Source organism: Nyctereutes procyonoides, unplaced genomic scaffold, assembly GCF_905146905.1.
Source record: "Nyctereutes procyonoides isolate TBG_1078 unplaced genomic scaffold, NYPRO_anot_genome, whole genome shotgun sequence".
Lineage (NCBI taxonomy): Eukaryota > Metazoa > Chordata > Mammalia > Carnivora > Canidae > Nyctereutes > Nyctereutes procyonoides.
The window spans coordinates 2,075,672-2,103,112 of NW_026575046.1; the positions used below are offsets into that span (position 1 = coordinate 2,075,672).

The 27,441-nt window shown below is 39.2% G+C and overlaps 1 long non-coding RNA gene across 1 annotated transcript; it reads left to right on the forward strand.

Moving 5' to 3' along the window:
- Positions 1–163: 163 nt before the first annotated feature.
- Positions 164–27,441, forward strand: LOC129509424 (uncharacterized). The gene is made up of 3 exons (XR_008664345.1): positions 164–351; positions 26,752–26,825; positions 27,347–27,441. It is a non-coding gene; the product is annotated as an uncharacterized LOC129509424 (long non-coding RNA).

Genomic DNA, 27,441 nt, shown 5'->3' on the forward strand with positions numbered 1-27,441 from the left:
CAACACATTTGCATTCCAAGGAAGTTACTCAGGAGTGTCATACCTCCTGCGGCTGCAGCGTTGTACAGATTTTCTAATTGGTGCAATTAGAAACAAAAAAAAAAGGCAGTGTCGAGAGAAACAGAAATAGAAAGCTAGAACTATTGGTGGTTGAGGCAGAAGGCATATATTTTAAAAAATTGGACTTGGAGCTATTCTGACAGATAATAACAGCCTGCAGTAAGTATATTGGTTTAATACAAGGAAGTGATCAATTTAGTGTGAAGGAGCGAAGGACGGAGAAATATGCAGAGAGGGGCAGGCCCTGTGAAAAGGAGAAGATCTCCATGCGATGATACTCTCCTGTCCCAGGTAAGGACCTGACATCGTTGGGCAACAGGTCATTAACCTCAGAACCACATCGCAATGTTCATTGTGGTAATATTCGTATTATTTAGAATTCAAAATAGCAGCCGATCTTGAATGCTGTGTACACCACACCCTGGATAATTTTCATCCAGCTCTCAATCATCGTGCTCTGTCCGCATGATTTCATGTTAAACAATCCATTTGGGGATTGATTCGATGAGGATCCTGGCATGAGAGATCCAACTGATGTTCTAAAGCAACCTCTCACCGAGACACTATTAAGTTATATATTTTTGGCCATTTCAGTTGTGCGTGACTTCTTTAAATTTCTGGGTATGCGGTTTAGTGCCTATTTATATGGCTTTTATATGTCTATGTGTGAATGCATATATATATCTCCTTAGATGACTTTCTGCTAACTCTTGCCTGAGTTAATGGCATTCGTGCATGCAGTGGCTGCTAAGTCATGCCTCTAGGAGATGCCTGGTCTTCCTTAATGGTTCCTTTTTCCTTCTTAATTAACCAGAGAAAATTCAGTGGGGGTGAAGTGATATAAAATTTTTTGCTAACTTTTAAGTTTGCTAGTTTAATCCTGTTTTAGGATTAACATATGTTCCTGGAATTCGAGGGAAAATGAATAGCATTTAGCCTTGTCTTCTTCAGCACCAATGACTTAATAAAATCATTTTTCCCTTGTAAATAGCAGAAACTAATATTTATAACTCAAAGAGCTGACAGAGAATTAACTTTATTTCTAGATTGTTCGTGAGCATAAGCAGCTGTGGTCACTGTCGAAAACAGGTTGGTCAAGGCTTGAAGTGAAATTAATCAAATGAAAAAGTTGTTTTCCACCGTGACTAAGTACATGCTAGTAGGTATCAGTCAAATGATCAGTTTAAGACTTGCAAAATTGAAGTATTTCCTGGTTACCGAGAAATCGTCATAATTCTCTCAGGCCTCTATTTCTTTTTTGATAAAGTCCATCTGTCTGATCCTTGTTTTCTATCTGAAGATTTGTTTTCCCAGCAGGTTCAAAAGTCATTACTTTGCCCTTTTTGAGAAGTGAATTATTTTTTAAATTTATGACAATAAACTACCACATTAACTTCTGCATAATAAAAATACCTAGAATAGTATTTGGGACCATTATTTTGAATATAAATGTTTAATTTAGGGGTTGTAATTGTTAAAGCAGAAATATGGAGGTAAACTTGTTCTGGATTTGGCTATATTTCTGACACCCTGAGCGTGAGGAGACTCCTTAACCATGTTTTCCAGCCGAAAATAAAACAACAACAAAAAAATTTAATAACAAAAGTGTTATAGTACCAGTTGCTTCACTTACTTGGTGTTAATTGGTTTGATTAATTAATTTTACTTCACCAACTTTTTAATTCTGCTGACACAATATACAGTTTGTATTGACATAATATAGCAACAGTCTGTTTATCCTAATTCAAGCATGCACATATGCCATTTTGTCTATTTTTAATGGCCAAATAGTACGATTTATAAAATTTTAATTTTCTACTTAATACTGTCTCTGCTGAAGCTTGTGGAATCATTTGGGGACAGTTATTCTTGTTAGCTCCAAACTCATTTGAATCGAGCGACATAAATCAGTGCTCAAATTATTTCTTCTGCTTTCTAAAGTTGGCAGAGACAGTTTCTCAATCCCTGAAAGTTTCACAGGGACCTTTTCCTGCATTGAAGGAGTCTCTGATCCTGAGATTTCCTTGCCCCAAAGCCTTTAAAGGTTTCTGGTTGCCATGGAAACAAGACATACATTTCTCAGTCAGGCCTGCATGACCACGTTGGAGAGGAACACCTCATAGAAAGTTTGCTGCCTTGTTTCCCTAACCTGTCCATGCTCCAGGCCGATTCTACTTTTTCCAGACTCGTTTCCTCTCCTCCTTAATCCAATCTCTTTGACTAGTTTGACCTAAGCTTCCAGCTCACTTCAAATTCAAGATCTTGTAAGTTTTTTTCTGATCCCCACAGTGAGATATAATTATATTTATCTTTGAACTTCAATAATGTGTTGATTATACTTTTGGGCATCCTTATTTTGCCTCAATTAATGATTATTTATGTACAAACCTTTTAGCATCTTAATGACAGGAATGTGTCTTTCTTACCTTGGTATTCCTCTTGTACCTAATAAATGGAGAGATCCTAGACTCTGAATGCCAGGACATGTGACAGTCAGTTTCAACTTTGTAACCATGCTATAAATAGATATTGTGGGCGTAGTGGTCGGGGTGGTTGTTTTTGCTTTGAGTAGTTGTGGAGGCCCCAACAAAAGATACGAGCTTTGAGCAGGGACATGACAAAGAAACATATGTTTTGCCACTAGGAGCAAAGAAGTCGATTTTATTCCTACTAGGGATGAAAACACAGATGAAGGTATAGGTGATGTTATGGATGGACAGGGGGCATCATTTTAGTTGGAAGCTAGAGTTTGTGAGAAAGATGTGAGAACTATGGGAGGTGAGGTTGAGGTCAGCTGTGAAAGACTGTATAAGGTATGTCGCGTTTGGAATTCATCCTTTAGGCAACAGGAAGGAGATGGAGTTTTTAAAACTGCGTATGTATGGAAGCAGCTTAAGTATCTCTTAATAGACGAGTAGATAAAGAAGACATGGTACAAGAGAGCAAACGGATGGTTGCCAGAGCGGAGGAGAGTGGGGCGGTGGGCAAAATGGGTGGAGGGGAGTGGGAGATGCTGAATCAGTCATGGAGATAAAAGGTAGAGCACAGGGAATAGAGTCAATGGACTTGTACGAGTGTTGTGTGGTGACAGAGGGTGGCTCCATTTGTGGTGAGCACAGCATCAAACATAGACGTGCCAAGTCACTATGTTGTCCACCTGAAGCTCAGGTAACATTGTGTATCAACCCAACTTCAGTATAAAAAGGGGAAAAAAGAAAACAAAAAAGTGAAAACAGAACAGGAAGAAAAAGAGGTGACAATGGGATATTAATCAACCATAAGAGGAATGAAATCTTGCCATTTGTGACAACATAGATAAACCTAGGGGATATTACGCTAAGTGAAATGAATCAGACAGAGAAAGACAAGTATCACATGATTTCACTTATACGTGGAAACTAAAAGAGCAAAACAAACCAAACCAACACCAAAAAGAGAAACAGACCCATAAATATAAAGAACAAACTAGTTCTTGCAACTGTATTACTAGGTGCAAGAGGGGAGGTGAGTGGGGGACAGCCAAAGGGGTGAAGAGGATTAAGGTGTACAAAGTTATAAGATAAATAAGTCACGGGGATAAAAAGTACAGGATAAGGAATACAGTCAAAAATACTGTACTAACTTTCTGGTGCCAGATGAGAAGTAAACTTAGTATGGTGAGTATGTTATAATGTATGCAAGTGTCAAATCACGATGTTGTGCCCTTGAAACTAATTTATATTACATTCAACTATACTTCAATTAAAAAAAAAAAACGTGAAAAAGGGTATGTGATGGCGTCGGATATTTTTTTGGTGAGATGTTTCCGACACAGGGAAGCCAGTGTCAAGGGGGGAGGCTCCCCAGTCAGAATCTATAGTTGCCAATTCGCATCCAATCTACCTACCCCGGTAACGTGAAGTGCGCAGCAGCCAATGCGATTAGTACCTGCAGTCACCGGGAGGGCCACAGCCACGGACCACCTGATTGTAGAAGACTCCCTAGAAGGGCAGAGCACACTATCGGAGTGGAGCGTGCATCGTTTGAAACTTTACATTTAATATATTACTTATATTTCTAAAATGAAGAAATACCTACATTTGCACATAATTCTGTATTTGAAAAAGGATATGAGATTTGAATTGCTCATAAAAGGGGTGGAAGGGAGTGTGCCTCCTGAAAGTCTGAGGAGGAAGCTGGCTTTAGATCACTTTCAGAGCTCCCAGGCTGAAAGCCAAAGCAAGGTCTCTTGTTCTCAGACAACTTCCTCATCTGCGTCGGGCTAGTTCAGTGTGCTGTTTATCTAGATAATGTGAGTTTTCGGTCACATCCTGACTCTGCTGCCTTAATCTGCCATCAGCCTCTGATATCACTTCTCCTTTCCTCTGTCACCATTCATCATCGCTTGGCTTTCTAGTTCCTAAAATGTATGGGTCACATACATTTCCAGTGGAGTAGAGCGGTCTCCTCCCCCAGAAAGAGTCATAACGTTATTCATCCTTTACGATTTATAATTTCTTTTAGCCAAGGATGCTCCTAAGAATCGCTTGACAGGTCAGTTATCGGAACGATTTTTTAACCCAGTAAAAATGAGTTGAAATGACTATTGCCACGGGGGAGACAGAAGGTGCTAGAACACAGAGCAGGGCGGTATCTTACCCAGTGTGAACCAGAGTTGGCAGCGATGGGTCCTGGGACAGTAGAAGGCCCTGGTTGGAGCTCCCAGTCCTTCATCGCACCAACTACTAGCTGAATGGCCTTTAAATTCCTCTCCTTATAAGTTAAATTCCTGGAATTCCGGACTACCTATAAAATGGGTCAGTTCATGTTAATAGTAAGGAGTATTGCTCCAGGTTATAACGAGGGCTTCGTGCATGTCTTTCATGTAGCCGTTAGGAAGCCCAGCTGGAGTCTGATTAACGGGGGGAGGAAAGGATCCAATCCACCGCGGGCTCACCTGGAAAGAGGTGCCATTTTGTTACTTTCTCCTTGGCACATTTTTATTTATAGCCATACCTTCCAGTGAAAGTTTGTCCTGTCTGAACATCTACATCACTGCCAAGCAAAGGAGGCTCAGATACAGCTCCAAGCCTTTAGTTTCTATTTTTACAACAAAATCTGCCCATAGCTGCCTGTTTACATTACTCTCATCCTATCTGGGCTTGACAAATGTTGTAAATTAGGATTAAAAAAAGAGAGATAAGGGGTAGGGATGGGAAGAGTGAAGTATGTCTGTGAATTCTGGGCCTCTGAAGAATTTCTGAGGGTGTGTGTTTTCAAAGACCAGAGGAATTTTCAGAACTCCAGGCCAGTATTCCGAAACGAATTTATTCTCATATGCTTTTTTTAAAGTTTATTTTTTCTATGTATTGCTCCGTTTTCATTAAAATGTAAATCAGTAGATTTCTATATGCAGGGGATTATTTCATGTGACTTTTATTAACTTCATATTTCATAAGAACTTAAAAGATTTTAGTTTTATGATCATGTCCAAAAGCTACTTTTTCCTCAGTAGTAGTAGTCAGAGTCTTGATCTGTAGGAATTTGTGATCGGAGGGATATAAAAAGTTAATTTGATAGAGACACAATAACTATGCGCTCTTTCTGCTGTGCACTAATCCTTTGGAGTCCAAGTAAATGAGGGATAGCAATAGAAAAAGAAATTGTTAGGTGGCAATTTTTACTGTGAAGGAAAATACACTCTGCTTGCTATGAACAATTCAGTTGTTACTGTACTGAGGATCCCAGGGTAGTTATCTAGGAGGTTGGAAAGTTTTGAGTCAATAATTTTTTTTAAATATATATATATTTTTAATTTTTATTTATTTATGATAGGCACACAGTGACAGAGAGAGAGAGGCAGAGACACAGGCAGAGGGAGAAGCAGGCTCCATGCGCCGGGAGCCCGACGTGGGATTCGATCCCAGGTCTCCAGGATAGCGCCCCGGGCCAAAGGCAGGCGCCAAACCACTGCGCCACCCAGGGATCCCGAGTCAATAATTTTTATAATTTTTATTTCTGGTTTGTTTATTTTCTTACACTAGCCAAGAAAAAAAAATGCATAGGTGCGTGAGTGTGTGCGTGCACATGTATACCCTCCCACCATCCTAGAACACACACACACACACACACACACACACACACTCCCTATACCTAAAATCTCAAGCAGACAAATTCCATATATGTGGGAAATTTTATTGACTCATGCTTAGAGGATAGTGCCAAAAACCAGTTTCTAGGAACCAGTAGCTAGGAAACTAGAACCAGCTATTCTTGTCCTCAAAGTTATGTAACCTCAATCTCTTTCCTGGTCACCAGCTGTGAATTTATAATATTTTCTTTGATTTCCCACAGTGATTTCATATCAAAACCTCTATTTCAAATTGTTAAAAGAGGGACAGACCCCTGGGTGGCTCTGTGGTTGGGCCTCTGCCTTTGGCTCAAGGTGTCATGATCCCAGGGCCCGGGTATCGAGTCCCGTGTCGGGCTCCCTGCATGGAGCCTGCTTCTCCCTCTGCCTGTGCCTCTGCCTCTCTCTGTGTGTCTCTCATGAATAAATAAAAAAATAAAATATTAAAAAAACCCACAAATAAATTGTTAAAAGAAATTTCCCCCTAATTCTTCCAAACTCGAGTGTGACCTATCTGGGTTCACGGCCTTACCATTCTTTGAGTTTCATTGAGGTGAAACCCTAGTGTTGAGTGCCATTTCCCCAACTTCCCCTGTAACGCTCAGATTCTTTTCACTCCCCTCTGCCACTGCTTAGTGAGTCCTTCACGCACTGTCTCCTACCTGTCTAACTAATATCTTGGTAACTGGGGCTCTAGGTGCCCACTATAGGCTAAGTGTTTGTGTCCCCCTCAGAATTCATATGGCAGAAGCTAATTCCCAGTATATTAGGAAGTGGACCATTTGGGAGGTGATTATGGTCATGAGGGCAGAACCCTTGTACACGGGCTTCATATTCTTCTAAAAGAAGCCTCTGAGAGCAACCTCACTCCTTGCACGACACAGCGAGCAGATGTCATTTATGAAGGAGGAAGCGCACTCTCACTAGACACTGAATCTGCAGGGCCTTGATCTTTGACTTCCAGCTTTCAGAATTGTGAGAAATACATTGGTGTTGCTTATAAGCCATCCAGTCTGTGGTGTTCTATTAGAGCAGCCCAAACGAAGACCGCACTTTAATTTCAATCCTCTTATTTACCAAATCATGCTCCGGTTACCTTCTCAAAACACAGCTTAGATAAGATGAATCTCCACAAAGTCTTTAGTGTTTCTGCATTTTTTTCAGCTTTACTGAGATATCATTAACATGTAAAATATGTCAGTTTCTGGTATACGAGGTGATGGCTTGATACACACACATATTATGAAATGATCGCCACGATAAGGTTAGTTTCATCCCCTTCCCTCACATAATGAGTTTCCTCATTCTTTCCAAAGACGTGACGTGGAATTCGGTGGTTATATCCCCTCACATTTTTATCACTCCATTAGCTTCCTCTTCCAAACCTATCTCAACAGCCTTGTGGTACCTTACTTGGTCCTTTCAGTCAGAATTAATGTTAAAAAATGTGATGTATACTTGAAAAGATATCTAAGGCTACACCCGAAACAAAAAGAACAAGCTGTCTTTTTATAAAACACACACACAAAACCACTTTTCAAGTCCTATTTTCTTTTGCCTTTTCTACTAAGAATGATCTCCATCTTGGAAAGGGTAGCATAGACAGGTTATAAGAGAAATGAAAATGAAGTACAAGACATCAACAACAGAGATCATTTACATCCTTCTCATGAGAAGATTTTATCCCCCAGATAAATGACTTTTGTTCTGATGAAAGAAATGAAGGCTCCATCGAGGATCCATCGTTCAATCTTTATGTTGGAGCATACGGGCAGAATGATATATCTTGTAAGGACTATTTATTTATTTATTTATTTATTTATTTATTTATTTATTTATGAATGAGATCGAGTGAGCATGGGAGGGGCAGAGGGAGAAGGAGAGAATCTCCAGCAGACTTCCCACTGAGCTTGGCCCAAGGTGGGGCTTGATCTCACGGCCTTGAGATCATGACCTAAGACTTGGACACTTAACTGACTGAGCCACCCAAGTGCCCCAGGATGACATTTCTAGTCTTGTCCTACCATTCTTTTATTAAAATCCTTCAGTGGTTTTCCATCGTCACATATAGCATCTTCTCCCCATCTGGCTTTTTATTTCTCTAGCCTCATCTTACGCCACTCTCCTTTTTTTAATGCCATATTAAATGTATAGGATCAAATGTATATCATGATTGCAGTAATTATGACAGCATATTTTTTATTTAGTTTATTTGTCCTCCTCCCACAAGGTTTTTACAGTAGGCATTCCTTTTTCCTCTAGGCACAATGGAGACAGCACGTGTTCTGGAATGATGTAGATCTAGGCTCTGGTTCTGGCTTTTCCCCTTACTCGTGTTGGCAAAGATGATTAGCCAAGCTGGTTTTGGGGGTGAAGGAGTCAAAGAGGGACAGAACGGCTGTCCAGTCAGTGATTCAGAATATTTCCTAACCCTGTACATGTTTGGTTATGATTACCGATTATGGATTGCCATTGGAAAGGTGTATATCTCTTCCTCTGAGGCTTTTAAGAAGTGAGGGTGGCTTCTCCATGTTTCCTTTCCTCCTTTTGCTTGATAAAAATGATTGTGAGCCAGTAAATTGTGAAAGGCTTTGGTTTCTGAATTATTTGCACAGAGGGGAGCTGAGCTGCCTGATGGCCAGGAACCTTTCACTTTTGACTGTCTTTTAGGTGAGATGTTTATTTCTTGCTTATATATTGTTATGAATTATTGCGTGATAGTTATCTCCAAAGGTGGCCACCAGTAAATTCTTCACTCTTGGCACACATTTGTCACTCCTTACCTCCAGAGGCAGAGCTTATTTCTCTTCTCCTTGAATCTGGCTGGCTGGCTTTGACTTACTGCATGCAGTGGAAAAGATGTTCTAGCTCAGGATGCAAGAGGTCTAGTACTTTTACTTTCTGCTACTTGGGACCCAGACACCTTATCGTGAGAAGCTCATGCAGCATGGAGACTCCACGTGGAGAACTGAGGCTCTCTGGGTGATAGCTCCAGCTGACTTCCCAGGCAATAGCCAGGCCACATTTTCAGCAGGCCAAGGAGCCAGCCAAGTCATGTCTTCAGACAACGGTAGCCTCAGTAATCATTATGGGAAGAGGGAGAACCTGCCAGTCAACTTAAAAATCATGAGAGAATATAAAGTGGTTTTTAATAGGCACCAAAGGGCTTTTGAGTCCTTTTTTTTTTTCTTAGCAGTGAGCATTACTCTAAGTAGTGCAGTTGCTTTGTGACATTGGTACAGTTACCTGAGCTTCCTTCAGCTCTCATTTGATGATTTAAAAACCCTACTGTATTCATACTGTTGCTGTGATTCAATAAGACAATGATGGAGAGTTCCTTATTCCGTGGGCGATGTGCGGTAGGCACTCAATCTACGCTTGTTTGAGTGAATATGAGTCTTTGGTAGCCTATAAAGATACGTTCATTTAGAAAGTAAAGGACCAACCTCATTTGTAATCACAAAATGCAAAATTCTGTGATAGAATGCATCTCAATTCTGTACTTTATTGCCCTGAAAGTAGACTCACATTTTGTGATTGCATTCTGAGTTTCTTCAGCTAGCTTCCTCTTCATCTTTGTATTCATCTCAGCATATTTTCTTCTATGAATTCCCACTTCAGTTTTATATAACACATCTATTCTTGCATCTTAGTGAGAACACTGAGAAGATATTCTCTTACTAATTTTTTCTCCTGCAGTGTTTTTTTTCAGATGCATTCTCCTTTTCTGTTAGGTGTAGGATTATTCACAGACCTCATACATAATTGTCCTACTTATTAATTCAACAAACATTTAGTGTGCACCTCCTGTATGCTAGTCTCTAAATTAAATTTATTTTCCTTTTAGACACACCTAATTCCTACTACCTATCAGATTGTTTTTCGGATCAGGATAAATTATAGTAAGAGTATAGTTTATAACAAACTATAGCTTATGAGTCAAATCTGACCAACTGCCTGTTTTCTCGAATAAACTAATTGGAACATAGACATTCATTTTTTTACTATTTATTCATGAGAGACAGAGAGAGAGGCAGAGACACAGGCAGAGGGAGAAGCAGGCTCCTTGCAAGGAGCCCAATGGGGGACTCTATCTCAGCCACCCAGGTGGCCCAGAGTTGATTGGTTTTAACAGAAATCTTCTAGCCCACAAAACCTAAAGTATTTACTATCTGAATCTTCATAAGAAAGGTTGTCTGGATGCCTGGGTGGCTCAGTGGTTGAGTGTTTGCTTTTGGCTCAGGGAGTGATCCCAGGGTCCTAGGATCGAGTCCCACATTGGGCTCCCCCTCCACAGAGAGCCTACTTCTCCCTCTGCCTGTGTCTCTGCCTCTCTCTGTGTCTCTCAGGAATAAATAAATAAAATCTTTTATTATTTTTTTTAAAGGAAGTTTGTCAACTCTTGGTTTGTGGCAATATGAACAGTTTTGGTTGGCATAGTTTGAAAGGTTATGACTACATTGTGAGCTGCTTTGACACTGGAAAGTCTGAAACCTATGCCATGAAGTAAAGGAAAAGGTACAGGGAATTTTTAGTCTTTAAAAGAGAAGCTTTCGGGGGGCTATATAATTTTAAAATGCCAGATCTGATTGATACACATCACATCTGCTCATAAATGGCATACCACTGGTTGGTGAATACACTACGAAGATACTTACAAAGGCAACCTGGAGTTTCTATGAGGAATGGAACAGTAAATACTTTTGGACTCAGCAATTATACCAGGGAATGATTGTTAGTGAAATGCTTTCCTATGTGTAAAAAGAGGCATGGTCTAAGATGTTGATTGGGGCTTTTGTTCATAACGGCCCAAACTGGGAAACAACTGTTAGTGTTGAGGAATGGTTAAAGAGCATTGAATGGGTGTACCCACTCTATACATGGTTCTTTAATGGAACAGATACAGCCATGAAAAAGAGTGAAATAGTTTTATATTTCTTGTCAAGCTATGTTATTATTCTGCAGCAAAATATTTTATACTACGTAAATATTTTAAAAACATAAGTAAATATTTGTCTATAGAGTTAAGGCTAAATTCAACTACATGTGACAGAAAATCTCAAATTATGGTGGCTTAAAGCAGATAGAACTTACTGCTCTGTCACGTAAAGTCCAAGGTGGATTCCAGGGCTGCCGTAAAGAAAGCTCTATGGTGGGAGGGTGCCATGCTCCTATCTTGTTGCTTGCCATGGGTGACTTTCACTACTATGGCTTCTATGGTTCAGGCAGCACAATGAGGAAACAAGTAGTGTTCAAAGAGAGGGCTGATTATATGTCACTTGGGAATTTGAAGGGGTCAAAATCAAGGGTCAGGGAATTTGAAGATTGCAATCATGTGAAAGAAAGGCATATCTTGGTCATGATAGTGACTATAAGATGAAGACAAGAAGGTAATATGTTCGATATGAAGTGTTTTTTAACAGGAGGTGGGTCACAGAATTTGGAAATCAACAAAGAAAGGCTGCTAAAGATTCTGTTCCTAAAGATATTTAAAACTAAGAGGAATATCAGAAATGATCTGGTTCAACTTAGTCATTTTACATCTTCTAATAGAGTCTTTTTTTTTTTCTAATAGAGTCTTAAAGAGAAAAATAAAAGCTTCTATTCTAAAGCATTTGAAAGATGTTAACCTTTCATGTCAAAAATCTTTAAAAATTATGGTTATACCTGCATTTTTTATTTACTTATTTCTGTATTATTTCATACATCATTATTCGTGAGGGATAAGAATCTTGCATTGGTGTTCAATGTGAACTCTGGAGTCTAATTGTGAGGGTTGGATCCCAGAATTTCTACTCAGAAAATCTATTTCCTGCATCAGCTTAGTTATCTTTGTCTGTTTCAGTTGTTTCAATGTGTAAGAAATGGACAACACATCCGAGGTTGTGACAAATGACATCATATACATAGAGTGTTGGCAGTGTTTGATAATGATCACCAAATATTAGTTAAAAATGACTCATTTAGCTGAAAACATGCCTTTGTTAAAGAGAATATGATTAAATCTATGACCCAGAATAAACTATTTTATTAGTTAGAAATTCTGCAAAGAACTGAATGCTTCTGTTCTGACGGTATCTACTTTCTCCCATTGGAGATGCGCAATGAGTTCATGGTCCTGATGACATTTTTTGGCTCTGGCCTTCATAAATCTTACATTTGGCATCATAGAAACAAACCAAGTTAGCACTGGAAGAAATCTGGGAGGCCACTTATACCATTGTCCTCGTTTTGTACATTGGGAAGTAGACACTCATGAGGTAGTTGGTATCAAAACTTGGATAAAAACATAGGTCTTTCCATTGCTTAACTTGGACTTTAAGCATTAGGTAATCGTGGCCTCAGGGAGACTACTGAAGAATAAGATGCTTTCAACATTTTAGAGTAAAAAAAAAAAATAAATAAACCTAACCTCTTATTGGAGATAAATGTTTCCACCACATTTTTAAGAGAGATTTATTTTGAATGAGAGAGAGAGAGAGAGAGAGAACATGCAAATATGTGGGAGGGAGAGGCAGAGAGAGAGGGAGAGATTATCTCAAGCAGATTCCCTGCTGAGTGCAGAGCCTACTGCAGGGCTTGATCTCAGGACCCTGAGATCATGACCTGTGCCAAAATCAAGCGTCAGATGCTTAACCCACTGAGCCACCCAGGTGCCCCACCCATAACATTTGTAAATAAATTTATTTATTTATTATCTTCTCTGTGGAACTAATTGTGGCCCCTCTCTTTTGAAGGGATAAAGTGGCCAATTGCTTATTGTTTTCTCTTTCACCTCCATCCTTTGTCCTGAGTTGTTTGCTTTGTAAAGTTGTCATTAACGGAGGATACGGGTTGTAGAATTAAGAGGGAATCATCATGGAAGGAACTGGAAACCAGTTTTAATCAGCCTGGGAAAATCAAAACACCTTTGAACTTAAAGATGTCTGAATTTTCCAGCTCGTTGATTTAATTTTAAGAAGTTTGGAGAACAAAAGATAGAATATATACATAGTTCACTGCATTTAGGTAAAACAATTTTTACTTGTCCGAGATCATTTCTCTCTCACTTAAATTGTTTTTGTTTCCAGAAAACCTACACAGGAAAGAAAGCATGTGGCTATGTGTTACCATTTGAGCTAGTTGGCAAATTAACACCTGTATCTCTCAGGATGATTGTTGCAGATAATAATTTCCAGTCTAGGTGGTTAAAGCAGAAAGGAATTTACTAGAGGGTGTAGGGCTACTTATGTAATTTCCAGGAGTGCCAGATACCAAGCACATATGCGGCATCCAGACCTGGGACTCTTCCAGTGGAAATCTACTGCCACTGCTGTCCCTGCTCCTCGGCACCCACAGCACTAGACACCGAACCTTTAAAATTCCCTGCTGCTATCCCCACAGAAGACCACGCATGGGCACACTGAGGCTCTTGGTGCTGACTTCCATCTTCCAAGTCTCAATGGCTACATCTGTGTAGTTGATGGTTCATGTGCAGAACCCTTACTTCAGGAGAAGCTATGAAAGTCTCAGGGCCTCATCTCTGCAAGGAGGTGGGCACGGGGGTGGGCTCAGCATCGTTGCAGAGGGGATAGACAGTAATCTGAACATGTCTGGGAGGGAGACAGGGCCCTAGCAATCCTCTTTACCATTTTTTTCTGAGTTGTCAGTAGGGACAAGTTTATTAGAATGTATATCATTTCCAAAGAGGAAAGTGATGGAGAAACTAAGAAAATATATTTGGTATAAAATACACTTTGAATGGGAATAGGAGAAAAACCTACTAAATTCAGTTATGTAACTTGGGCCATATACAGACAATTCTATTTTAATTCTAGAAGGAGTATTAAGAGAAGGATTAGAATATGGGCAGTCTTCACTTTGCAGAGTTCCAATATGCATGAGTATCAGTTGCCATCGTTTAGTTAGATAATGACAATATGGCTTACGTCTCGGTCACCGCGGTATATCACCGTGTGTGGTTGCATAAAGTAGAAATTTCACGGCCAGCTCTTCACTGCACAGATCACTACATCAATAACTGATGGGTGTCCTGATCAATGACTGGTCATGTGTTTTCTTACAGAGCCTGTTGGTGACTGGCCATTGTGCATTGGCCGATCCGCACACCAGGAGCAAAGCAAGCAGTTGTGCTGTTCTTTGACTTCGGTAACAAACCCACACGACATTTCACAAACACTAGATAGCAGGAAGAGGAAATTGGCCAACAAAGATGAAAGCGTAGTGGAGAAACACAAAGTGATAATATTGACAGTGAGATTCCCATGGAAAGTCACCAGCGGCTCTAGAACTGGCTGATCATGGGAACACGGGTGCGGCCACCAGTTGAGAGACCCTGGGGGAGGTGGTGAGAACAGCTTAGCGATGGAGATTTACTCACCCAAATGAGGAAAGCGGTTGAGGTGAAAAGGGTGATGTCTCAGAGGAAGTGATGCTAGCAAACTTCACGGCAGAGGAACTCTCAGAGATATCGCACGACATTGAAAATGTAAAGGAAAAAATGTTGCAAACAGATCCAAACATGAAAGAGTATGACAGTTTGCCCAAATAGGGAAAAAAAAAAAAAAAAACCCTCACTCGATCATATTGTAAATTACATGATGAAGAAAAAGCAAGAGCTGTGCAAACTATTCTTGATAAGCTCTTTTTTTTTAAACAAAGAAATAAACATTAGGGGCACCTGGGTGGCTCAGTGGTTGAGCATCTGCTTTCGACTCAGGTCAGGTCATGACCCTGAGGTCCTGGGATGGAGTCCCACATTGGGGTCCCTGTGGGGAGCCTGCTTCTCCCTCTGTGTCTTTCATGAATAAATAAATAAAATATTTTTAAAACTAAACATTTTAATTCTCCATGTTTCTAATGTTTTAAACCACAGTGTATTAAATAAATATTAATTTTACTCTGTTATAACCAACAACAGGGAAGTTTCAATATTTTGACAAGGATTTTTGAAAGTCTTGGAACAACTGTAATTCTGTCCATTAATTAGTAAGATCACTTCGCATGGTTTCACCTTGCGCAGTTATTTACGTGGTCCATACCGCCATGCAAGAGGAGGACCTGCCTGCACCTGCAGTGAGGGTCTGCGAACATCCCATATGTCCCTATTGAAAGAAGCACTTTCCAGTTGAAAGGCTATATGTGTCTTAGCGACCCAAAGTTAAAAGCACCGGAGTCCGTGCTTGTCCATAGGGCATTTTAACGCAGATTCGAAAAAAGAAAACTGTCCTTCTCTATCCTGGCTATAGTGAAGGAGGGGTCCCGTTAGAGATGGCCCTGCTGTGCCCCGCTCAGCCTGCTGATGTGAGAGGGGCTTCGGGCTGGTTTCAGGGAATCTTAGTCGGGCTGACGGAGATAACCACATGTGTGGCTGGACCCCAGAAGCTGAGCACAGAGTTCCCACTACCAGCAGAGTGGGAAGGAGAAGCTTCATGGTGGACGTGGGTCTCCATCAGTGTCTTGAAGGTGAAGAACCAGGGCTGGGGGTAGGGAGAGGCAAGTGGGTCCAAATCCTTAAAATGTGGGGTCAGATTCTGTCTTCACTTAAATTTTTGATATTTTATTCATTGTGAAGTGTTTGCATTAATTTTGATTTTTCAAAGTAATTCATTAAAAAGTTGTTTGGTTTGATTAGTGAGTTTTTTGGTCTCTTTCCCTAAATTTGGACTACCCTGCGTACCTTCTCACGTTCCCTGCCTTACAACTTTATGAGGCACTTTATGCTGCATTGCTGATCCACTATTAAAAGCAAGGGAAACAGCATGGCCAGGACTTCAGGGACTGAAGGGAGACAAGCATTGTGATTCCTTCTTTAACATTATTTGTTGTTAGAAATTTAAAACGCCGGCAACATACATGGTTCAGTTTTGGCTCCAAGTGACAGGAAAACATACTAACCTCTGAATAATCTATCAGAATGAGAACATTTGACTGTAATTTTATTTATTTAGTTATAAAATAAAATTATATAATTTTATATAAAAATATAAAATTTTATAGAAAAAATTACAGTCGTTTTATGACAAGCTACATGATATTTTTGTTGTGTGTAGGGATTCAGGTGTAGGTTTACACACAGGTAGGGTTGCCTGATTTAGTGAATAAAAACAAAGAGTGTGTGATTACGTTTCAATTTTAGATACACAACAAATAATTTTAGACTAGGAGTACTCCATGAAATATTTAAGATAGACTTATTCTAAAAAAAAAAAAAAGAAAAGAAAATCACGCCTGATCTGAAATTCGAAATTACTGTCGTGAATTTTATCTGACACGTCTACACTCTGTGAGGCTGTAACTGGTTTAGGGAAGGCTAATTCCCATCTCCTTAGCTGGCATGGCCACGAAGTTTAGGTCTCAACACGTTAATGAAAATCACATGTGAATGCCTCGAATTGGAAGTGGTTTTGCAAACAGTAAATTTTTTTAAGTGCTATCTCCTATGTCTTTGAACAAAAGAGCTTCTTTTAATTGGGCATATACTTCTTTTTCTGTCCTTTTAATACTGTGCTTTCTTTCCTTCTTTGGACTTTCAGCACAACAAAATTGGGCTAACAGGGGTCAGCCTTCGTCTTTTTATCTCATTCTTTGACAGCTGACAACTGAAAAGGAAGCCACGTGAAATCAAAATATGAAATCAGGCCCCCACCTCACAGCTGGGTGTTGCTTACTTCCTTGTTCATGATCCATTACAGTGCTCAATTTCAAGTAACTTTCCTCTCCTGATCCATGTAATAATTATTTTTTAAATTTTTTTATTTAAATTCAAGTTAGTTCACACACAGTGTAATATCAATTTCAGGTGTACAATACTGTGATTCAGCACTTCCGTACAGCATTTAGTGCTCATCACAAGTGCCCTCCTTCGTCCCCATCGCCTATTTCACCTATCTACCCCTCTACCCCCGCCACCTCCCCTCTGGGAACCATCCATTTGTTCTCTACACTTAAGAATCTGTTTCTTGGTTTGCCCTCCCTCTTTTTTTTCTTCTTTGCTCATTTATTTTGTTTCTTAAATTCCACATATGAGAAAAATTATATGGTATCCACCTTTCTCTGACTGATTTACCTCACTCGGCATAATGTTCTCTAGACTCCACCTTGTGTTTTGAAGTCATGGTAGATTATCTAACTATCTATCACATTTCATATTTGTAGTATGATTAATTGGATGGCTAACAGCCCATCTAGCATTCATAGAGTAGTAGAGTTTGGAAAATTGGCCTGTGTTAGCTGTAGTGATTTATGGTTTTCTGTTTTGATCAGGGAATTCCTATTTTGTTACATTTTTTTCACTTGCCATTTTGTTTTTGAGATTGGTTCTTTATTTCTTTTGCTTTCAAGTTTTTCCTAATGGTACTTCACTGCCAGAGCCAACACAAAACATTATGTTACATTCAGCGAAGTCCATTCGGGTGCCGTTCCTCCTCTTACCGGTCCTCTTGCTCCATGTTGCCAGGCACCTTTCTTAACCTGGCACCAAACGCATACCATTTCCAGTCTACCCAGACTTGTTCTTGCTGTTTCAACAAGAACATTGGAAATAGTCACCCCTTTTGTTCTGCTCATCTTCTCTGAGATTTAAATCCTAGAGAGAGAAAAACCACTTATTTTCCTGCTCCTGATGAATTCATCCCACTGCTTGGATATTATATACTTAGGGCCCATGGAGTCACGGGGTGAATCTGAGGGACCAAGAACTTGCTAGCAGTGACAGGGATAAGTGCACAATATTCAAAGACCCCTGGACCCATCAAGGATTTTGACAATAAGCTAAGCACAGTGCTAAGTGCTAAGGGTACAATTGTGAATCTTCTGGTTTTAAAGAGTTTGTGTGCTTGGGGATAGATAAGCTTACAGGAATAATTTTGACGATAATTTCATTTATTATTATTATTTAATGCTAGTGTTCTGTGTAGAGAATGATGTGAGCTGAAGTGGGGTTAAAGGTGATCTTTTCGAGCAAGGTAGGAAAGAAGCTAGTGTCAGCACAAATCTGCAGTGTGGTTACAGATTCGCATAGCACTGTTAGGTGATCCTTGTCTGACTATGGACAGCAACACTGAACACCATGCACTGTGAATGTTGATTTTGAAATAAATTGTTTTTGCTACTAAATACCAGGAGGATGGGGGTGAATTGAATCTCTTTTCCTTCAGATTGTGAGCAGCTAAAGATGCTTCTGTCTTCAACGGCGGCCCTTCTCAATAGTCAGGTGTGAGACATAGAGCTCCAATGAAGAGGAGGTTGGTTGTAAAATCAATTAGATCTGGCAGGAAACATTCAAGTTTGGCAGGTTTCCCAGGAGTCACACAGTTTGGGAGGGGAGGCAAGCAGAAATGTCCCACCAAGCAAAACACTAAGGACCTGTCACCATTCGATTGTCTACCAGCAGCAAAAGCCAATGAGCTCTGGAAGGAGGTTGTTTCAAGTTCTTGAGCAAGAGCTATCAAATGTGAATAGTTTTATCCTCTTTGAAAAACATATTTTTTTCTTAGCAGGATACCGGCAATCTTTTTAAACTTTTTTTTTTTTTTGAGCAGAGGGAAAAATGGCAGAAGAAATACAGAAATAGATGGTATCTGAAGCTTTCACAAACATAAAATATTTGATGGCATTTTCAAAAACTGAAATCTTGGGCAGTCCAGATGGCTCAGAGGTTTAGGGCCACCTTCAGGCTGGGGTGTAATCCTAGAGACCCGGGATCGAGTCCCACATCAGGCTCCCTGCATGGAACCTTCTTCTCCCTCTGTGACTCTGCCTCTCTCTGTGTGTCTCTCATGAATAAATAAATAAAATTTAAAAATTAAATTAAAAAATAAAACTGAAATCTTATTTAAAGGAAAGTCTGAGCCCTGGGATATGGGCTATCATCACAAGTCCCCATAGGATACCTTAGCTCGTATTTGAACCTGACTCTGGGGTCTTAGCCTTGACAATAAACAATATCAACAATAAATCAGGCTCCATGTGGTTGCTGGCTGTTTTGTTGTTGGAGCCTGCGGAGACTCGGTTCTTCCTAATTCAATTCAATTCAATTCAATTTATTTCAATTGAATAAGTGTTTGTTGATTATTCCCATTTGGCATATATAGTAATTGGGGTAGTGGGTTTTGGGGGAAAGGGGACTAATTCGGCGACCCTTACTTATTTCATATCTCTCAGATCAGATCTATGATTTGTGCTGAGTATCAGATTCATTCTGAATCCCTGAAAATGACTATATTGAATGTGATTTATTTTGAGATACTTTAGCTTAGTCAGATGTACACAAACACATACAGAGTATCCTCTATCTCTTGGATCAATTAATTGACATTTATAGTATTCTAACCAGAAATACATACTGAAGTGGTTGATTAGCACTTGAAAAACTAAACCCTGATGTCTCCAGGGGTGGCTGAATAAAAGTGTGCCAGCGAACTTTTTTTTCTCATCAATCCTAGAAAGTCACAAAATTTTCATAATGGATGTTGGTGAAATAATTATGCTCAAAATATTTGAATCGGCTGGAAATATTTTTTCCAGCTCTACTGAAATGTAGTTGACGTATGACATTGTGTAAGTTTAAGGTGTATCATGTGTTGGTTTAATATAATCATACATTGTAATGTGATTGCCATTACAGTGTTAGCTAACACCGTGATCTCACATAATTACCGGTTCTCTTTTGTGGTGAGGACGTTTAAGATCACTCTCTTAGCAACTTCCAAGTATGTCATATGGTATATCATTAACTGCCTGGTGATCACGATGCTGTGCATAGATCCCCAGAACTGATTCATTTTAGGTTTGGAAATCTGTACCTTTCACCAATATCTTTGCATTCCTGCCCCTTCTCCCCCAAACCCCAGCCCAGTAATCACTATTTCACTCTTTTTCTATGAAATCATCTTCTTGAGGTTCCACATATAAGGGCTATCATACAGTGTTGGTCTTTCTCTGACTTATTTCATTGAGCACAATGCCTCAAGGTTCATCGCGTTGTCACAAATGACAGGATTTCCTTCTTTCTCATGGATGAATGCTATCCCATTGTACACCTGTACCATATTGTCTTGATCCTTTCATCCGTTGATGCACACTTATTTTCTATCCATATCTTGACTATTGTGAATAAATGTTGCGATAAACATAGGAATGCAGATACCTTTTCAATATCCTGTTTTCATTTCCTTTGGATACATACCCAGGAACGGGATTACTGAATGATATTAGATTTATTTTTAATTTTTTTGAGGAATTACCATACTGTTTTGAACGGTGGCTGCATCAGTTTACATTCCCATCAACAGTGTGTAGGATTTTCTCCACATCCTCGCCAACACTTATTATCATCGGTCTTTTGATGTCGGCCATTCTAACAAGTGTGAGATGATGTATCATTGTGGTTTTGATTGACATTTTCCTAATAGAGATATTGAGCATCTTTTCATGTTCCTGTTGGTCACTCTTTGAAGAAAAAATGTTTATTCAATTCTGCTGCCCATTTTATTTTAAGAGGGGTGGGGAGGGGCAGAGGGCATCTTAAGTTGGCCTCACTCCCAGTGTGGAGCCTGAGATGAAGTTGGGGGTGGGTGGGGCTTGACGCTGGGCTAGATCTCAAGACCTAGAGATCATGATCTCATCCAAAATCAAGAGTCAGTCACTTAACCAACTGAGCCACCCAGGTCCCCCTGCCCATTTTAAAATTGCTTTTTAAAATGTTTTTTTGCAACTGAATTGTGTTAGTTCTTTATAATTTTTGGATATTAGCCCCTTACCAAATCTATGGCTTGTAAGTATTTTGTCTCATCCTGTAGGTTGCTTTTTCATTTTATTGCTTCTTTTGTAGTACAAAAGCTTTTTAGCCTGATGTAATTCAACTTCTTTATTTTTTTCTTTGTTGCTTGTTCTTTTGGTGTCATATCTAAAAATCATTGGTGAGATGAATGTCAAGGAGCTGTCCTCTGGGTTTTCTTCTCAGAGTTTTATGATGTCAGGTCTTATGTTTAGTCCTTAGTCCATTTTGAATTATTTTTTATGAGTGGTGCAAGATAGGGTTCCACTTTTATTTATTTATTTTTTTCATGTGGTTGTCCAGTTCTCCCAACACCACTTTTTTTTTTTGAAGAGACTATCCTTTCCCTAGTGAGTATTCTTGGCTTATTTGTCAAATATTAGTTGACTGTATATGCAGGGGTTTATTTCTTGGATCTTAATTCTGTTCCATCGGTCCATGTGTCTATTTTTATGCCAGGACTGTATTCTTTTGATTATTATAGGTTTGGAGTATAGTTTGAAATCAGGAAATGTGCCACTTCCAGTTTTGTTCTTTTTTTTCTCAGCTTGGCCTCTTCAGAGGCTTCTAGTCTTCAACACAAATTTTAGGATTTTTTTTTTAATTTTAGGACTTTTAAGAGTTTTCTATACAAAACGCGATTGGAATTTTGATAGGAATATTATGCAGCGATGACCACCCTTGTGGGAAGGTGTAAGATTCTAGTGAGCCTGACAGACGTGCTAAGCAGTACTGTAGGCTTAGGATTCGCATCATTTCTGTGGCAGCTGCATGCAGAGGATCTTGCAGTTCAATTCTGCCCAGGTCATTGCCAAATCCTGCTGCCAGGATACTGTCACATCTGCTTTGAATTAACTTATTAGACAAAGTGGGATCTGTGTGCCCCTAAGGTCAGAGAGAAAAGACTTGATGTGGTTTGCAGAACAGGTATATGACTGTATGTGTGAGCGGATATCTAACTATGTTCACCTTCTCGTACGCATGGCTGAAATTCCATCAGAGGCTTCTCTCTGAAATAATCTTGTGACTGTGCTATTGCAGGACAGAAACACCTCTTCTGTCCTGCAATATGATGCAGCCCTCATCTACCCCTTTCTGTGGATGGGCAACAATATCTTTAAAAAATCTGATATTCCTGATATTCATGAGTGACTTCTGATCCGCTCCCATCAGAGTATGCTGTGTCAACAAATACTTAATAGAGTTTTCTCCTTTTGTAGCACCGGAGGGGAAAGGACTTTGCTAATTAGGAGCATGATTGGAGAAAATGATGTATTATACCTCTAATTATTTTTCTTTACCTTTAGATGAAACTTCTAAGAGGTATTTGGCTTTTGAAGAATTTTCAAAAGAGTTTTTCTTTTTATGCTTCATCTACCATGACACCTTTTTTTTTTTCTCTGGGAGCAAAGTCAGAGAAGGGTATTTGGAAAGAATATTCTGTTGCCATGATTAAAAGAAACATTCACAACTTTTAAAAGCAGCTATGTGTGGAAGAAGCCTGGTGCTGCGAGTGAGGTCAAGCAAAGGATGGGAACTTGATTTTCCCAAACCTGTCTGAAGGACGTGTTCAAAAATTTCTCCATGAACTTCTCGGGATCTAAACATATATAGTAGACATTTAGTTAGTGACAGCATAAAATGAGGCTTTCCAGGCTGATATGAAAATCTGAACATTTTGCTTAAAGTCCCTCTAAAATTAACACTGCAGGAATGCTAAAGATCAGATCAGAGAATGTGATCAAGAAAAATGAACTTATTAAGTAATGAAGACACTGAAGAGAGAACAGAGGAAAATCACTTGGTGGAAATACATTTGTCTTTTCAGAACGCTTGCCCTTTTGCTTCTGTTTTGAGGGGAGCACTCTGAGTTTCCAGGAAATTACTGGCCTTCCTACTATCCCTTGTTCCCTTCCCTTGCTTGGGTATGTGGCTCATGCTCTAATACCAGTAAAGAAACGATGACTTATTATGTGTGCTTTCATTCCTTCCAGAAAATGAATTTTATTAGCACCTACGGCTTGCACATAACACATTTGCAAGCACTTATTCGTTGGACCCTGGTAATAAAAATGAGATTTCCTTTAACAAAATGATATCCTGACATTCATAAAAATGAAGTAGTAGGATCAGTCAACCAGCTTAGAAGGCTGCATGCCAAAGTGATAACAGTTTAAATAACATAAAGTACAATGTCAAGGTAGTTCAAGTAATAATATGTAAATTTCTACTAAAAAAATAAGGAGAAAAAGACAATTCTTTTTACTGCAATGTACCATAAAGAGCCCACATTCTGTATGACTAGTTTGGATATGGCCAATGAAAACCAACAGTTGGTATAATCTAACTTGCTCTCATTAATTTGTGACAAAATGAGAGTCAGAGAACAAATGATTCTACAGAAATCATAAAAGTGGGAACACTAGCCTTTGTTCTTCAAATGGTGCAAATTTAAACAAATTCAATGAGCTCAGGAAGAAGATGAGTAGGTTAATAACATATTGGTTACATAATAAATCAAGTTCAAATAAATGGATCTGATGTCTATTTTTTTCTACCTAAACTGATGTCACATTTATCTTTATGATCCTGAAACTATACCTTTAGACCTTTAGATTGAATTTGTGGGAAATTAAAAAATATTATATATTTATTTTTATATGAAAACCTTTTATCAATTGCCTTTATTTCTATGCCATTCTAATGAAGCACGATGGCAAGATGCTTCAAGAAATAGTGGCTTATTTATAAATGGAAGAATTTTTATCAACACCAAATGGGCAACAACTAAAGGTCAGTGGTTCAAGTTAAAGCAACTCATAATTTATGGATTTTTGTAATGCCTTATGAGGAGGTTGCAATACAAACACAGATTTGTTTATTCTTTTTAGTTTCTCTTACTCATTTGCCTCTGAGTCAGCTATTGTCTTTTTTAATTCATCCTTAATGTGAAATTGCTAATTCAAAAATAATGTGATTAAAACATAATAGAAAATTATTGCCATAAATGCCCCCACAGCATGATAGTAAAAGCATGATAGTAAAAAAGTAAATGCTTTTTTTATCTTGTAGTTCACTATTTTCCTCTACTAATCGATATAGTTGACAGTTTTTATGTACCAACGAGTAAAAGGAAGTGATTTGAATCTGTTGAATTTTATTTTTAAAAAATATTTATTTATTTACTCATGAGAGACACAGAGAGAGAGGCAGAGACACAGGCAGAGGGAGAACCAGGCTTCCTGCGGGGAGCCCGATGTGGGACTCGATCCCAGGACCCCGGAATCACGCCCTGAGCCAAGACAGACACTCAACCACTGAGCCGCCCAGGTGCCCCCAAACTGTTGACTTTTGGAATTAAAAAAGAGATTTACAATTCATCTAACTTCCTTACTTAATTGGTGAGAAAATGAGTGTTGGGTATGTTAAATCATCTGCCTCTGGTGACACAGATGCCATGCTTCTATTCCATTGCTTATTTTTCTAATGTTGTGTTCAGTTAGCTTATTGTATCCAAGAAACTCCAAAGTCTTTTGAATACTGTGGTCACTGGTTGTCCCCTATTCCTCCATCTGTGTGGGCATCTGTTCTCAGGGTTTATGCTTCTTCCCAGGGATCTGAGTCCTTATTTCTCATCTGACTCACTATATCTAAGCTGGCCAATCCACCGACTTACTCAAAGGACTGAGTCCTAAAACTCATGTGGCTCAGGGAAGAGCAGAAGGTTTGCAATGTCCGTGATTTCTGCTGGTACTACTAATTATTCTTGTCCCATGGCTCATGCACACATGAATATACATTAGTTCTACTGTTTAACTGCTGGAAAAATTATTAAGAAATATTCTAAATGATGTGTGTTTTAGCTAATTTCAGCAAAATGAGGCCCTTCCATATTCATTCTTAGATGAATGTATTTTTATGATCACATTGAAAGAATCCAAAACATGGCATAAATCCAGAACTTAATTTTGATAAAGGCTGATCAAAGATATAATCTGAAAAATAGAATGAACTAGAAAGATTTTTTTTTTTTAGATTTTCCTCACCTATTTGACACAGAGAGAGAGACCACAAGCAGGGGGAGTGGCAGGCAGGGGGAGAGGGAGTGGCAGGCTCCCTGCAGAGCAGGGGGCCAAGGTTGGGCACAATCCCAGGACCCTGGGATCATGATGCAAGACTAAGGCAGCCACTCAACCGACTGAGTGAGCCCAGGTGCCCCAAGAAAGATTTTTTAATTAAGGATTTTTTGGCATCAGGTGTTAAGTTTCTAATCTTTTTTCTCTTAAGAACAGGCATTCGAAAGAACAGCATGTATCAGGACATACCATATTTGCTTAGCTTTTTATTTACAAGGAAGTAGTAATCCAAAATTATGCTCATTTAACTAAAGATAACAAGCATTGGGGACCTATTATTTTTTTTTATATTTCTTCTCTTTTTTTTCCCCTCTCTCTCTTTTTGGTGTGCTCTCTTTTCTAGAGTTCTATATTACAGTATGCCAGCTTCATTAAGTAGATCTACCTTAATGAGGAAGATGTAGATAAGAATGAAAAAAAATCCAGATTCTAAGAAATATACCAACTTTAAACTATGTTATTATTATAATGCGTTTATCATTTGCTATTGAAACCTATTCAGTCTCTAAGATGGGATAGTGAGGGTTCCAGTAGTAAGTTCAGGTAACGAGGACCATTGTGAATTATTTGAACCCCTTTGTGTCCTCCATTTTGGATACCAAGTAGTAAGCATTTGAAAATTGAAGTATACCTTTCTTCTAAATGGACCCATTTTGCCAGTTTTATCTGAATCTCTTCTAAATTTGGAGAGTTTTAATAGGAAATGTCACTTGTATTTTTGTGTCTGTAGGGTCAGACCATTCTGCTGTCAGGCTTCCCATGGACACTTGATGTTTTTATTGTCAGTCATTTTTTAAAAAGATTTTTATTATTATTTATTTGAGAGACAGACAGACATAGTGAGAGAGAGCACAAGTAGGGAAGAGAGGGAGAAGCAGGCTCTGTGCTGAGCCATGAACCTGATGCAGGCCTCGATCCCAAGGCCTTGGGTCATGACCTGAGCCAAAGGCAGATCCTTAACCAACTGAGCCACCCAGGTGCACCTTGTTTTGTCAGTCATTTTGAAAGAGGGACTTGGGAGAAGGACATAAAACAGAGGTGAAGTAAAAAGCATCTCTTCACTTGGGGGTTAGGGGTGAGTCTGTGTCTAGACTCTGAAGCATGAAGACTTCTGGAGTAGATCCTGTTGGGTGTGTGATGGGGCAATGATATCATTGTTCAAGTGAAAGAGGCTCCCAGGTCTGTGAGCCTCTCACTCTGAACCCCATCTAGGGTCCTGACCTCCAGCATAGCCTGTTAAAATTTGTCACTTGACTTCACTTGTAAATAAAGAATGAAAAGGGAGCCTGTTTCCATGTTCAAAAAGAAACCAACATGGGAAATGTCCTACTCCCAGACTAGAGACAAGGATTCCCAAAGCATTCACTGGATATGAACAACGACCTCTGCAGACTATGACGGTGTAAGTGGTATCAGCAGCGGAGGCAAAGGTCCAGCAGCAAGATAAGATGTCTTGAATGGGAAACAGGAACGCTAATGTGAATGGTAATAACGCCGTTACTACTACTAACCCCAGCACCACCACCACTACTACCGTTATGATCACTACTACCTCTAACACATGATTAAATGCTCTGTCCCTGGCATTGCTCTAAGCACTTTTCTGAAATCACTCACTTGATCCTAATGACAACCTATGAATTGCTATTATTGTCCCTATTTTGCAGATAAAAGAACTAAGAGAAGATTCAGGAAAGTCCAAGATCACACAGCTAAGAAATGTCAGAGCCAGGCTTGGAAGGTGGGTAGCCTTCTGCAGAGTTCCTGTTCCTCATAGCCATATTATTCTATACGATGATCTCACAGAGCTAGGGGATGGGTACATGAAAGCTAATATCTGGCAATAAAACTGGTAGAGTCTTATTTTAAAAAAAAAGAAATAAAAAAAATTTATTTGCAATATTTCCAAACAAATATAGTTTAAGATATTTGTATTACACAGTATCTTTCCTATTATAAATGTTATTAGTGTCAGTATTTAATGTCTTTAAGAAAATCTCATGTTTTTCTTTTCAGAAAGGCTTCAGGATATTTTGATCCATCTTACGGGTATAAATCTGATATGATATAGAAGGATGATGAGGAGGTTAAGCACACAGCGTTTATCTTGGATGTGGCTTCCAAATTATGTTGATGCTTACCTTGATATTTACCTGACATAGATATAGATTTTAAAGGATTTAAGAATTATTTGGCTTTTGTATGTTTTTCGTGGAGGTATGTGCACCCGGTGAACTGTGGACTCGTTCTATCTGTATTTAGACACTTCTCTGGGAGCCCAGCACGTCGTACCATCAAGGCACTTTGGGAACCAACCCTGTCCCTGGGGACGAGGATGGAGACACTGAGTTCAGGAC